The following is a 14410-nucleotide window of genomic DNA, read 5'->3' as shown; positions in this document are numbered from 1 at the left end:
ACACTGGTCAGCTTTGTGGGGTTTTCGACATGGGATCCCAAGTCAACCGTGTGACATGTATGCTCGTGAATTGTTACCAAGGAGGAAAATGCAGTCTCAACCTTTCCCTGTGTAGTTTTACGCAGTGTGGTGTTTTCTCCCCATGCGTCGTCGGTAGCCGGAGCAGTTAAAATTTCTGAACCTAGGCCCAGACCATGGCACACAGTTAAAGAATTTGAGTACAAGTGCATCATACTCAGATAACTTGCATCAAAAAGGGGTTTATTCAGAGAACATGTGTGTAGATCTAAAAGTGTGTGCGTTCCTTCAGATAACATTGGCAATTGAGGTCAAATTCAACATGCGTTGATTCAGATAACAGTTCCTTCAATGTTTCACTTACAATATTTATTCAGATTTACATCTCCCCAAAATTACCAAAATCAGAAGTTAAAAGTGTTTCAGCCATGACCAGAAAATGAGCTCAAAATGTCCATCAAAGATTCACTAGTCAACTTTCAGTAGATTAAAACTCGGTGCAGGAGCACAAGCATCACACTTCAAAAGTTAAAAGTGTTTTCGAATATTGTAAATATCAAAGTCCGGTTAGGAAAGTTGCAAAGTCATGTACAAACAATTATATAGTATACAATTTAGCATCCAAGCTTGTGAACATAAAACAGAGAAGTTTAGACAAAATAAGTTATAATTCTCCTGGTTTAGTGTCTGGAAAATTTCTCCATGGCCCGTGGATGTGCTTTTGTCTGCACTAAAAATATGGGTCAAACAATTTTTATATCACAACAACAATCTCTCTTAAAAGGTACAAAACCAGGAGGTTATGTTTGCAGAAACAAAGCAAGAAGAGGGAAGCTCAGCAACACCGCAATTACATCAAAATTCAGGTGTAATAATCCATCCATCTAATTCTACTTGTTACTCCAGGATCATGAATCATCAAAAGCATTGCAAGAAGGATTGGAGGGGGGGACTGCAGTAAGCTCACCTCATGGCCAACTTCAATTTCAACAACGTTGATGTGGATGGATTTTTTGCGGTTTGTGTTCACAGCGGCAATCTCTCCCCGCCACAGCTGCTCCTCCTCCCCACCACGGCCAGCTCACCTCCTCCCCACCACGTTGTATCCCGCCGATCTGCAGATTCAACGGCCGCGACGGACACCATGGTGGCCTGCACGCGTGGTGGTTGACCTGAGCGAGCAACCGCTGTCGTTGTCGCTCGGCGTGCACACATCGTCCAGCTCGCCTTGGGCTAGCTGCCTCATCCGCCGGCCCACCAGGACTGTGACGGGGGAGTCCATGGTGTCTTGTCAAACTACGGGGGAGGGGAGACACTGCTCACTGGAGGTGTGGATCCCACACTCGCCGACTTGGTGATGTCGTCGCAAGGCTCTGGACGCACACCATGGATGGGCTGCAGCCGCGCTCTCGAGGGCGACAGTCACGCGGCTCTCGACAGAGGTGGCAAATGAGGAGAAGGAGCACGTCCGCGAGTGCCCCTGCCCGTCGAGAACATCAGCCTCCCCACGCAGATCTTGGTGGAGGCTGCCGTCGCTCCTAGTGGAGGAGGCGAGGGAGGCTGTCGTCGCTCCCGTTGAGCTCCGTCTCCGTGAGGATGGTGGGCCCTCGCGTGGTGGCTTTGGTGCTCCATAAAAGTGGAGGTGGAGGAAGAGCACGAGGCGGTGGATTTGGTGCTACGCGTGGAGGCGGAGTGTCGGGCGTGGTGCGGGTGGAGGAAGAAGCAGAGGGTGCATAATTGGTTCGATGCCAAAAATTGGCATGCAAATATTTGGCCAATGCCAAATGTTGGCTAGTGATTGGTTGACTACCAACTTTTCTTATCAATCTCACAAAAAGTTGTCAAAATTTGGTAACTTTTGAGTTTGCCAAATCTTGACTTGCCAAATATTGGCAATGCCAAATGTTGGCATCAAACCAATTATGCTCAGAGACACGGGGTGGGGCGGCGGGAGCAGGTGAGAAAGAAAGAGAGGAATCGATGGGTTTGCGGCTTTGCGCTCGTGACCACCTCCTGCCACTCTGCGCTAGCTCAGGAAAGACTGCAACCATGGCAGAAGAAAAAAAGGCCGGACGCCCGCAGAAAACCAAACAACCCGCCCCATTTTTCGGCCAGCGAATCTCAGCACGGATCTCCGCGCGCGCGTCATGCCCATAGTCAGTTTTGATATCCACAATTTCGCATATATATATATATATATATATATATATATATATATATATATATATATACTCTCTATCTCTACCTCTACTCTCTATTCTCTATCTCTATCTCTACCTAATATTAAAGGATGGATAGTTTCTCCATCTTTATAATTATTCTTTTTCGTACATCGTTCGTCACTTTTAGTCCATTCAAGCCTGGAAAAAAAATTGAGAGGCAAACAGGAATCGATTCTCGGTCAATTTTAAAACAATATTCACGAAAATAAAAAATTAAATAATATATTTTTTATTAATTTGCACAAATATTACGCTGAAAAAATGATTTTCAAAAATAATACACCGCCGGCCCGCTGCAGGCCGACTGGGCCTAGTCAGCCCACAGCAGGCCGACTGGGCGTAGTCGGCCAGTAGCCGGCCGACAGCTGGCCCGCCTGCCACGTGTCGCGCGCGCACTGGGCAGGCTACGTCGCGGGGGGGGGGGGGGGGGGGGAGAGGGAGATGTCGCCGCGGCGTTCACGGGGTGAGCCCCTGTCAGCCTACCACGGGTTGATCGGCCAGCTGCGAGCCGACAGGGTGCGACCCCACGTCGCAGCACGCCTGGCTCCCTGTGGCTGCTTCCTCCATTATTCCCACTCGAGCATATCTGTTCTTCCTGTGTTCGTTCCTTCTCCTCTCTCTACACGAAGATACCTTCAATTTCTACACCTAAATGAGCCAGTTTTTTGCGGATTTGGCACCGTGAATGGATTCAACTTAGTTAGGGCAGCCAAAAGAGTCCTCGATCTACTGATGGGGTAGCTCATGGTGGTCGTGGTGAGCATTTTGGTAGCTCGTGGAGGTGAAGGTGGTGGTGGTGAAGTTGGGGCAGTGTGGTGGAGGTGGTGGAGGTGAAGCTCGTCGTTCGCCGTTCTTCGTTGGAGGCGAAGCACCGGCAGTTTGGTGGCCGTCGTTCATCGTTCTTCGTTCCCACGCACGCTTCAAGGGTATATTTCAGCAAACATTTTATTTTTCGTAGGTGCTCCGGTAGTATTTGCTAATATGTTTGGATGTGAAATAAATTAGGTGTGCGATTATTGTTATTTGCTCCGGTAGTATACGTAAATATATTTAGATGTCAACTAATTATTTGTGTAAAAATGTGTAGTTGCTCCGGTAATATTCCGTACTATATGTGGATGTGAAGTATGTAGGAGTGTCAGTATTTGGAGTAGTTCCGGTAAAATCCGTAATATAGATAGTCAAATATTAAAATCGGTAAATATTTGTAGTTGCTCCGGCAAATATTTGTAATATACTTGTAGGTGTGTGAATTGTATTAGTTGCTCCGTTAATATTCTGTAATATATATAGACATGTCTAATATTTGTTAGTGGATTGTATTTCGTTGTTGAAAAAAATAGATGAGCCGAGATGTCCGATGTAGTGAAGTTCAGATTTTGCTATGGTCCTGGTACTGTCCAAACAACTGAGATGGGAGCAGATCTGAGTGAATTTACTCACATAGATGTGCCAATGAGCGCACCTCAAATATGGTCTGTCAGTCAGTTGAAAGAATGGATTGCGGCAAGTTTAGGTCTTGATACTGAAACACACACCGTCGGTGTTCATGCATTATGGACACGGTCAAGTACAATAATTTACTTTTATTTGAGGCCGATAGAGCGAGACTCCGAATGGGTGCGGTGGTTACAAGGTTGTGAACGAAGGGGATGCAATCTTGTTGCTTTAGTGCTTCCCGTCGTGAAGGAGGTCACTGCACATGAAGGCGAGGGTGGCTACGATCCTGGTCATAGCAGTGTAGGGAGGCAATTATCTATGTCAACTGCTGGAGATGATGGTTACGAACAAGGACAGAGCAGTCAGGTAGAAGGAGGAAATGCTTATGGTTATGAACCAGGGCAGAGTAGTCAGGTAGAAGGAGGAAATGCCGATGGTGATTACAATGGCGAGGTGGACGCTGACGAGGTAGATGGGCACATGCAGGACCAGATGGAAGAAGAAGACACCGATGTTGAAAGGGGTCATGCCGATGATTCTGACGAGTCAGATGAAGAAGAAAATGCAGAGGAGATCCCGAATCCTGCATCATGGAATCATGACTTCTCATCTGCAATGACCGTGAATGATGGACATGATTCAGCCTGGCAATATCACCAGAACAATATTGCGATGGGTGCTATGTATCCGAACAAGCAAGCCCTGAAGGATGCAATAATTAACTGGGCAATGTCCACGCAAATGGTTTTCACAACTCAGGTGTCTAGTCAGAAATTCCTGACAATGGTATGCAAGAACGCAGATTATCCCGCCAGGGTGCATGGTTTTCTCCCTAAGTATGGCACAAGTTGGGTGATAAGTGACTTAGTTAATCACACTTGTCGTATTCCCTGCATCCCTCAAAATCATGCCAACCTTTCATCCAAGCTTATTGCTCGGTTGTTTTACGATGAGATAGTGCAGGGCAAAGCTATGGAAGTGAAGGCAGTCCAGACAAAAGTCTTCGCCAGGTTCAAGTACAAAATTTCTTATGGCAAGGCTTGGAGGGCTAAGCATGCGGCGCTTGAGAGGAGATTTGGTTCTTATTTTGATGCATATGACTCTGTTGTCCAGCTCCTCCACACCCTGCAGCAACGGAATCCAGGCACCTATATCGATATCCAACACATGTTCATGTCAGAGTTCCCAACTGTGAGGGTGCTACATCGTCTGTTCTTCTCTTTCAGTGTATGCATTGAAGCTTTCAGGCATTGCCGACCGGTGATATGTATTAACGGTCCTTTTCTCACAGGCAAGTACAAGGGTCAGATCTTAACAGCCATAGGTCAAGACGGCCAAAATCAAGTCGTCCCACTCGCATTTGCTTTTGTGGAGAGTGAGAACATTGAAAGTTGGACATGGTTCTTCAGGCAGTTGAAAATATCAGTTGTGAAGGAGAAGCCCAATGTGTGCATCCTTCATGACAGGCATGCAGGTATACTCAGTGCAATAAGGACACTGACAAACCCAGGCCCTGAGGAACAAGTTCCATGGCAGGACTTGCAGAGCCGTTGGTGCATGCGCCATCTGGGGGCTAATTTCTTCTCGCAGTTTAGAAATAAGAACCTGACGAATCTGTTCAAAAAACTCTGCAAGCAGAACCAGTTATGGAAGTACAATTTGATACGTGACAGACTTAATGTGTGCACGCAGGGGCACATGAGGGACAGGAAAGCTGCAAGAGATGCATCGGTGAGGGCACATGTTGAAGCAGTAGCTGCACAGTTAGCAACAGGAACAACGGCCGTGGAGGAGGAGCCTGTTGGGCTATGTGACCTGCCAGGATTTAACCCACCTGGTACTAGGAGAAGGCTTGGGAGGTCGATTAAAACCTTCGAGCAGTGGATAGAGCATGAGCCTCTGGAGAGGTGGTCTTTGCTACATGACACACATGGAGCAAGGTACAGTGTCATGACAACAAACCTCACGGAAACATACAACTTTGTCCTCAGAGGAAATCGGGCATTGCCACTTACAGCCATCGTTGAGGGTATTTTCTATGGCACCGTCAAGTATTTCAGAGATAGACGTCAAAAAGCAGAGCAGCATATCTTCAACAACCCGAATACACGGTACTGTGAAAGAGTCACGAAGTACATGGACAACAAGATGCAAAAAGCTAGGTCACACACTGTAGTCGCCATCGGTAATCAAGAAAGAAGGTTTGAGGTCCGCTTAGCCAACAATAAATTCGGATGTGCAAATGAGTTGAGGATGCATGAGGTGAAAATTGGTAATGAAGCCTGGCCAACGTGTGAGTGCACATGCAACAAACCGAAATTGCTTCACCTACCTTTCTCACATGTACTTGCTGCTTGCGGGCAGCTTGGAATGGACGCAATATCGTTTATGTCTCCATTTTTTCTGAAAGAGTTTGTCCTCAATACCTGGACAGGTGAGCTGATGGGTTTTCGATCAATGGGTAATTTCAACAACGTCAACCCTGCTGAAAGGCGTTACATTCCAAACCCAGAGCATATGCGTACGAGGCAGATGGCAGTGTCAGCGCATCCGGAATGATATGGATGAATCTAAAGCAGGAGGTCCGACTAGGCAATGCATTCTATGCAATGAATTTGGCCATAGGGACACTAATTGTCCCACTTTCGTCACTGGGCGTGGACGAGGCAACCGGGGAAGAAGAGGAGGTAGAGGCGGCAGAGGAGTAAGGGCGAGAGGAAGAAACTAAGCTAGCAGTAGTATGTTCTGAATTTGTATTAAGCGTGGCACTATGTTCTGAATTTGTATTAAGTGTGGCACTATGTTCTGAATTTGTATTAAGTGTGGCACTATGTTCTGAATTTATATTAAGTGTGACACTATGTTCTGAATTTTTATTAAGTGTGGCGCTATGTTCTGAATTTTTTATGTGCAGGAATGTCGGGAATGTGGTTGCTGAATGGGGACATTGATAGGGGTCATGGTGCTGCGATATGGTATGAGCGCAAGTTTGAGCCTCTGGTCACTCGCACTCCTAAGGAAAACTGGATGATACACCCATGATGGCTTCAGCGGTACGTGCTTTATTAATTTGCACACTGACATGCATATTAATGGGAGACACTAACTGAAATGTTCTCTGATGAAGGTTGAAATGGGCCGGTATTTTACCTTTTGCGTGTTTGGTTGAGTGTATCCCAGGTGAGAAACGCCTTGTCATCGACGGGTCCTTGCTGAGCTGCTTAGTGGACCGTTGGAGGCCAGAGACCCACACGTTTCACTTCCGATGGGGAGAGATGGTTCCTACTCTGGAGGATGTGTCACTTTTGCTCGGACTACCGTTGGCAGGTCATGCCATCGGACCATTGGACGCACCGGCTGGTTGGGAGCGAGCTCTTACACAACGTTTTCATGGTGTTATTCCAGATGCTCCGGATCCGGTATGGGAGCATCACGGACCTAAGTATGAGTGGTTGCTCAATTTCCAGGTAATTTCCCCTACCTCTTATCTTCAAGTTATCGTGCATACGGTTTTACAGAAAATAACTATGGCTTACTAAAACTTTCTCTTTGCTTAATGCAGATCCAGAAATTCCGGGCGCCGTTGACTGCAGAACAGATCACTCGGAGCCTGGAGGCCTACTTAATGTGGCTTTTCGGCAAGGTGATGTTCACAGAGAACCATGTCACCACTATTAGCACGCTCTACATCCCTATGGCACTCGAGATAGCGAGCGCTCAGACGGCGGATCAGATCAGACAGAGGAGTTGGGATTCGGAGGTCTTAGCGGCTACATACCGAGGTATGTGCAACGGTTGCCAGCTTACATCGAGAAATCCATTCCTTCTTGGATGCCCTCTATTCCTACAGCTGTGGTCATGGGAGAGGTTCTCTATAGGGCGACCAGACGTACGTGTCCGTGAGCCTATAGACGCCATGTTTGATGTTGACGGCATCAACATGCCTACTTTTGGTCTGTGTTGGACACGTCGCGAGGTATGCACCGTGTTATAGTTTAATGCAACTTTTTTCTGTACAAGAGATAGTTCGATGCTAGCGGCTACTAACTTTTGTTTTCTGCAGAGACGCTTTGCTAGTGATCAGACCAGGAAGGCATACACAGCATTGAATGAGCGGTTCGATGCGTACACCGGGGTCATCTAGCAGCCCTACATGGAAGCAGCCATACAAGCGAGATACCCTGGTGGTATGTCTATGCTATGCACAAGGGACCGAGATTACTGGATGAAAAAATCAAAGATTATCTTCGATGTCTTCGTCGAGGAGATGGCACAACAGAGGGTTATGAGGCAATTTGTCTTCTGCAATTGGAGCTGCCTCCCCCTATAGAGAACCGGTGCCAGCACACATCCACATGTATTAACCAGTTTTTCAATGTTGCATTATCTTTCATAGTACTCCATTCGAAGCTTTAGGTAATTGTTGAACACACACCACAATTTTAGGACGACAAGGAAGGGCATGACCAGGACAACTGCTGACTGGCTAGTTAGACTAGAGTCATATGTTATAGAATGGGAGACAACAAACACACATATATGGCATGAGAATCACAATTTTGATCTCAATGAATTCAATATCTATTTGCGGCGCTACATGACTGGAACACGGTTACGCATCGTTGAGCACTCCCACCCAGAGGATATACCGGATCCTACTCCGTCGGATATGTACCCGAGCTATGACACTTCAGACTCTAGGCAGTACACGGTAAGATATATTTTCTTTAAGTAATGTTGTCACATACTTTGACGTGCAAGAGACATACATTATTAATCGTCATGGAAATTTGCAGGCTACCTTGACACACGAACTCTACGAGGACGTGACCACCTTTGGACAATCATTGTCGTTTGGACCTCTTCTTCAGCACCGTCCAGTGCTACATCCCTTCTTGGAACAAATTCAGAACAAGATACGGACTGTGTATGAGGCTATCACGTGCACCCGGAGAACCGACGTTGTTCAGCACCAGCAGTAGCAGCCACGTTACTCCATGCACCGACATCAACCACGTCCACGTCTAGCACATCAGCCGACAACCAGGCCACCCCGTCTTGACCAACCTGGCAGTTCAACGTGGCAGCAACCACAGCACTATGGTCCCACGTCGAGCTTCGTGTTTTCTCCACAGCCATAGCAGCACGGTCCCTCATCGAGCTTCGTGTTTTCTCCACAGCCACAGCAGCACGGTCCCTCGTCGAGCTTCCTGTTTGAGCCAGAGCAGCCGTCACAACCAACAGGTAAGTGTCTTCATATTTATTGTTTTCAATATTAATTGAGGCGACCTCATTCTTCATGACTAAACGTTCCATCATGCAGGAGCCTACGGATATCATGCGTCTATGTCAGCATCACATGATACGTGGGGGAGTGATCAACATCCTGAGGAGAACATACAGGCTCAGATGTCGCAGCACACCCATTGGATGAACATGTATTCGACTCCTCCACCAGGCCCCACACAGGATACATAGCATGACCAGGGAGAGTCTGAAATTCCTCCTCGTAACATTAGGCCACCTAATAGGTTGGGATGGACGCCGCTTCCAGATCCGCCTCCCCGCCAGGACAGACGTCGTCACTGACGCTTCCATCTATCAGTAGAGACATGACCATCTACTTCTGTATGAGACAAATGACTATGTACTTATGTATGAGACATATGCCTACTCTATTTTAGTACTCTGCTATCCGAACTACAACATCATATTTAGATAGAACATAATGCTCGTACAACAAGATAGTACAAACAACTAGATAGAACTACATCTAAATTAACGGTACGTACGACTAAACTTACAACATACATCATAAAAACTACATGAAGTCATCATTTGAAGGAAATATGCCCTAGAGGCAATAATAAAGTTATTATTTATTTCCTTATAATCATGATAAATGTTTATTATTCATGCTAGAATTGTATTAAACGGAAACATAATACATGTGTGAATACATAGACAAACTAAGTGTCACTAGTATGCCTCTACTTGACTAGCTCGTTAATCAAAGATGGTTATGTTTCCTAACCATGAACAATGAGTTGTTATTTGATTAACGAGGTCACATCATTAGTTGAATGATCTGATTGACATGACCCATTCCATTAGCTTAGCACCTGATCGTTTAGTATGTTGCTATTGCTTTCTTCATGACTTATACATGTTCCTATAACTATGAGATTATGCAACTCCCGTTTGCCGGAGGAACACTTTGGGTGCTACCAAACGTCACAACGTAACTGGGTGATTATAAAGGAGCATTACAGGTGTCTCCAAAGGTAGATGTTGGGTTGGCGTATTTCGAGATTAGGATTTGTCACTCTGATTGTCGGAGAGGTATCTCTGGGCCCTCTCGGTAATGCACATCACTTAAAGCCTTGCAAGCATTGCAACTAAATGAGTTAGTTGCGGGATGATGTATTACAGAACGAGTAAAGAGACTTGCTGGTAACGAGATTGAACTAGGTATTGGAATACCGACGATCGAATCTCGGGCAAGTAACATCTCGATGACAAAGGGAACAACGTATGTTGTTATGCGGTCTGACCGATAAAGATCTTTGTAGAATATGTAGGAGCCAATATGGGCATCTAGGTCCCGCTATTGGTTATTGACCGGAGACGTGTCTCGGTCATGTCTACATTGTTCTCGAACCCATAGGGTCCGCACGCCTAAGGTTACGATGACAGTTATATTATGAGTTTATGCATTTTGATGTACCGAAGATTGTTCGGAGTCCCGGATGTGATCACGGACATGACGAGGAGTCTATAAATGGTCGAGACATAAAGATTGATTTATTGGAAGCCTATGTTTGGATATCGGAAGTGTTCCGGGTGAAATCGGGATTTTACCGGAGTACCGGGAAGGTTACCGGAACCCCCCGGGAGCTAAATGGGCCATGATGGGCCTTAGTGGAAAAGAGAAGAGGCAGCCCTGCATGGGTTGTGCGCCTCCCCCTTCCCCTAGTCCTATTAGGACTAGGAGAGGTGGCCGGCCCCCTCTCTCTCTCTTTTCCCCCCTCCGCGAATCCTATTCCAACTAGGATTGGGGGGGGGGAATCCTACTCCCGGAGGGAGTAGGACTCTCCTGGCGCACCCCTTGTGGCCGGCCAGCCTCCCCCCTTTGGTCCTTTATATACTGAGGTAGAGGCACCCTAGAACACACAAGTTGATCCACGTGATCTATTCCTTAGCCGTGTGCGGTGCCCCCAGCCACCATAGCCCTCGATAATACTGTAGCGGAGTTTAGGCGAAGCCCTGCTGCTGTAGTGCATCAAGATCGTCACCACGCCGTCGTGCTGACAGAACTCTTCCCCGACACTTTGCTGGATCGGAGTTCGGGGATCGTCATCGAGCTGAACGTGTGCTCGAACTCGGAGGTGCCGTAGTTTCGGTGCTTGATCGGTTGGATCGTGAAGACGTACGACTACTTCCTCTACGTTGTGTCAGCGCTTCCGCAGTCGGTCTGCGTTGGGTACGTAGACAACACTCTCCCCTCTCGTTGCTATGCATCACATGATCTTGCGTGTGCGTAGGAAAAATTTTGAAATTACTACGAAACCCAACAGTGGTATCAGAGCCTAGGTTATTTATGTTGATGTTATATGCACGAGTAGAACACAAGTGAGTTGTGGGCGATATAAGTCATACTGCCTACCAGCATGTCATACTTTGGTTCGGCGGCATTGTTGGACGAGACGACCCGGACCAACCTTACGCGTACGCTTACGCGAGACCGGTTCCCCCGACGTGCTTTGCACATAGGTGGCTTGCGGGCGACTGTCTCTCCAACTTTAGTTGAACCAAGTATGGCTACGCTCGGTCCTTGTGAAGGTTAAAACGGAGTCTATTTGACAAACTATCGTTGTGGTTTTGATGCGTAGGTGAGATTGGTTCTTGCTTAAGCCCATAGCAGCCACGTAAAACTTGCAACAACAAAGTAGAGGACGTCTAACTTGTTTTTGCAGGGCATGTTGTGATGTGATATGGTCAAGACATGATGCTGAATTTTATTATATGAGATGATCATGTTTTGTAACCGAGTTATCGGCAACTGGCAGGAGCCTTATGGTTGTCGTTTTATTGTATGCAATGAAATCACGATGTAATACTTTACTAAGCGGTAGTGATAGTCGTGGAAGCATAAGCTTGGCGAGACGACAACGATGCTACGATGGAGATCAAGGTGTCACGCCGGTGACGATGGTGATCACGACGGTGCTTCGGAGATGGAGATCACATGCACAAGATGATGATGGCCATATCATATCACTTATATTGATTGCATGTGATGTTTATCCTTTTGTGCATCTTATCTTGCTTTGATTGACGGTAGCATTATAAGATGATCTCTCACTAAATTATCAAGAAGTGTTCTCCCTGAGTATGCACCGTTGCGAAAGTTCTTCGTGCTGAGACACCACGTGATGATCGGGTGTGATAGGTTCTATGTTCAAATACAATGGGTGCAAAACAGTTGCACACGCGGAATACTCAGGTTATACTTGACGAGCCAAGCATATACAGATATGGCCTCGGAACACAGAGACCGAAAGGTCGAGCGTGAATCATATAGTAGATATGATCAACATAACGATGTTCACCATTGAAAACTACTCCATCTCACGTGATGATCGGCTATGGTTTAGTTGATTTGGATCACGTAATCACTTAGAGGATTAGAGGGATGTCTATCTAAGTGGGAGTTCTTTAATTAACTTGATTAACTGAACTTAAATTTATCATGAAACTTAGTACCTGATTAGTATCTTGCTTGTTTATGTTTGATTGTAGATAGATGGCTCGTGCTGTGTTCCGTTGAATTTTAATGCGTTCCTTGAGAAAGCAAAGTTGAAAGATGATGGTAGCAATTACACGGACTGGGTCCGTAACTTGAGGATTATCCTCATTGCTGCACAGAAGAATTACGTCCTGGAAGCACCGCTGGGTGCCAGGCCTGCTGCAGGAGCAACGCCGGATGTTATGAACGTCTGGCAGAGCAAAGCTGATGACTACTCGATAGTTCAGTGTGCCATGCTTTACGGCTTAGAATTGGGACTTCAACGACGTTTTAAACGTCATGGAGCATATGAGATGTTCCAGGAGTTGAAGTTAATATTTCAAGCAAATGCCCGGATTGAGAGATATGAAGTCTCCAATAAGTTCTATAGCTGCAAGATGGAGGAGAACAGTTCTGTTAGTGAGCATATACTCAAAATGTCTGGGTATAATAATCACTTGATTCAATTGGGAGTTAATCTTCCAGATGATTGCGTCATTGACAGAATTCTCCAATCACTGCCACCATGCTACAAGAGCTTCGTGATGAACTATAATATGCAAGGGATGAACAAAACTATTCCCGAGCTCTTCGCGATGCTGAAAGCTGCGGAGGTAGAAATCAAGAAGGAGCATCAAGTGTTGATGGTCAACAAGACCACTAGTTTCAAGAAAAAGGGCAAAGGGAAGAAGAAGGGGAACTTCAAAAGGAGCGGCAAGCAAGTTGCTACTCAAGATAAGAAACCCAAGCCTGGACCTAAGCCTGAAACTGAGTGCTTCTATTGCAAGCAGACTGGTCACTGGAAGCGGAACTGCCCCAAGTATTTGGCGGATAAGAAGGATGGCAAGGTGAACAAAGGTATATGTGATATACATGTTATTGATGTGTACCTTACTAATGCTTGTAGTAGCACCTGGGTATTTGATACTGGTTCTGTTGCTAATATTTGCAACTCGAAACAGGGACTACGGATCAAGCGAAGATTGGTTAAGGATGAGGTGACGATGCGCGTGGGAAACGGTTCCAAAGTCGATGTGATCGCAGTCGGCACGCTACCTCTACATCTACCTTCGGGATTAGTATTAGACCTAAATAATTGTTATTTGGTGCCAGCGTTAAGCATGAACATTATATCTGGATCTTGTTTAATGCGAGACGGTTATTCATTTAAATCAGAGAATAATGGTTGTTCTATTTATATGAGTAATATCTTTTATGGTCATGCACCCTTGAAGAGTGGTCTATTCTTGTTGAATCTCGATAGTAGTTACACACATATTCATAATGTTGAAACCAAAAGATGCAGAGTTGATAATGAGAGTGCAACTTATTTGTGGCACTGCTGTTTAGGTCATATCGGTGTAAAGTGCATGAAGAAACTCCATAATGATGGACTTTTGGAACCACTTGATTATGAATCACTTGGTACTTGCGAACCGTGCCTCATAGGCAAGATGACAAAAACACCGTTCTCCGGTACTATGGAGAGAGCAACAGATTTGTTGGAAATCATACATACAGATGTATGTGGTCCGATGAATATTGAGGCTCGTGGCGGATATCGTTATTTTCTCACCTTCACAGATGATTTAAGCAGATATGGGTATATCTACTTAATGAAACATAAGTCTGAAACATTTGAAAAGTTCAAAGAATTTCAGAGTGAAGTTGAAAATCATCGTAACAAGAAAATAAAGTTTCTACGATCTGATCGTAGAGGAGAATATTTGAGTTACGAGTTTGGTGTACATTTGAAAAATTGTGGAATAGTTTCGCAACTCACGCCACCCGGAACACCACAGCGTAATGGTGTGTCCGAACGTCGTAATCGTACTTTACTAGATATGGTGCGATCTATGATGTCTCTTACTGATTTACCGCTATCGTTTTGGGGATACGCTCTAGAGACGGCCGCATTCACGTTAAATAGGGCACCATCAAA

The 14410-nt window shown here is 45.8% G+C and overlaps 1 long non-coding RNA gene and 1 pseudogene across 1 annotated transcript; one reads left to right on the top strand and one right to left on the bottom strand.

Annotated features, from left to right (window-relative positions):
- Nucleotides 1–553: 553 nt before the first annotated feature.
- On the bottom strand, nucleotides 554–2142 carry LOC125540176 (uncharacterized). The gene is made up of 2 exons (XR_007297227.2): nucleotides 986–2142; nucleotides 554–743 (listed from the first exon to the last, which is right to left on the bottom strand). It is a non-coding gene; the product is annotated as an uncharacterized LOC125540176 (long non-coding RNA).
- A 1451-nt stretch (nucleotides 2143–3593) lies between these two features.
- Nucleotides 3594–6408, top strand: LOC147992972 (uncharacterized; annotated as a pseudogene).
- Nucleotides 6409–14410: the final 8002 nt, after the last annotated feature.

This window comes from Triticum urartu, chromosome 1A (genome assembly GCF_056163025.1).
Source record: "Triticum urartu cultivar PI428250 chromosome 1A, HENAU_Tu73, whole genome shotgun sequence".
NCBI lineage: Eukaryota > Viridiplantae > Streptophyta > Magnoliopsida > Poales > Poaceae > Triticum > Triticum urartu.
The sequence above is the reverse complement of the archived record's forward strand: the minus strand, read 5'-3'. Positions and strand labels throughout refer to the sequence as shown.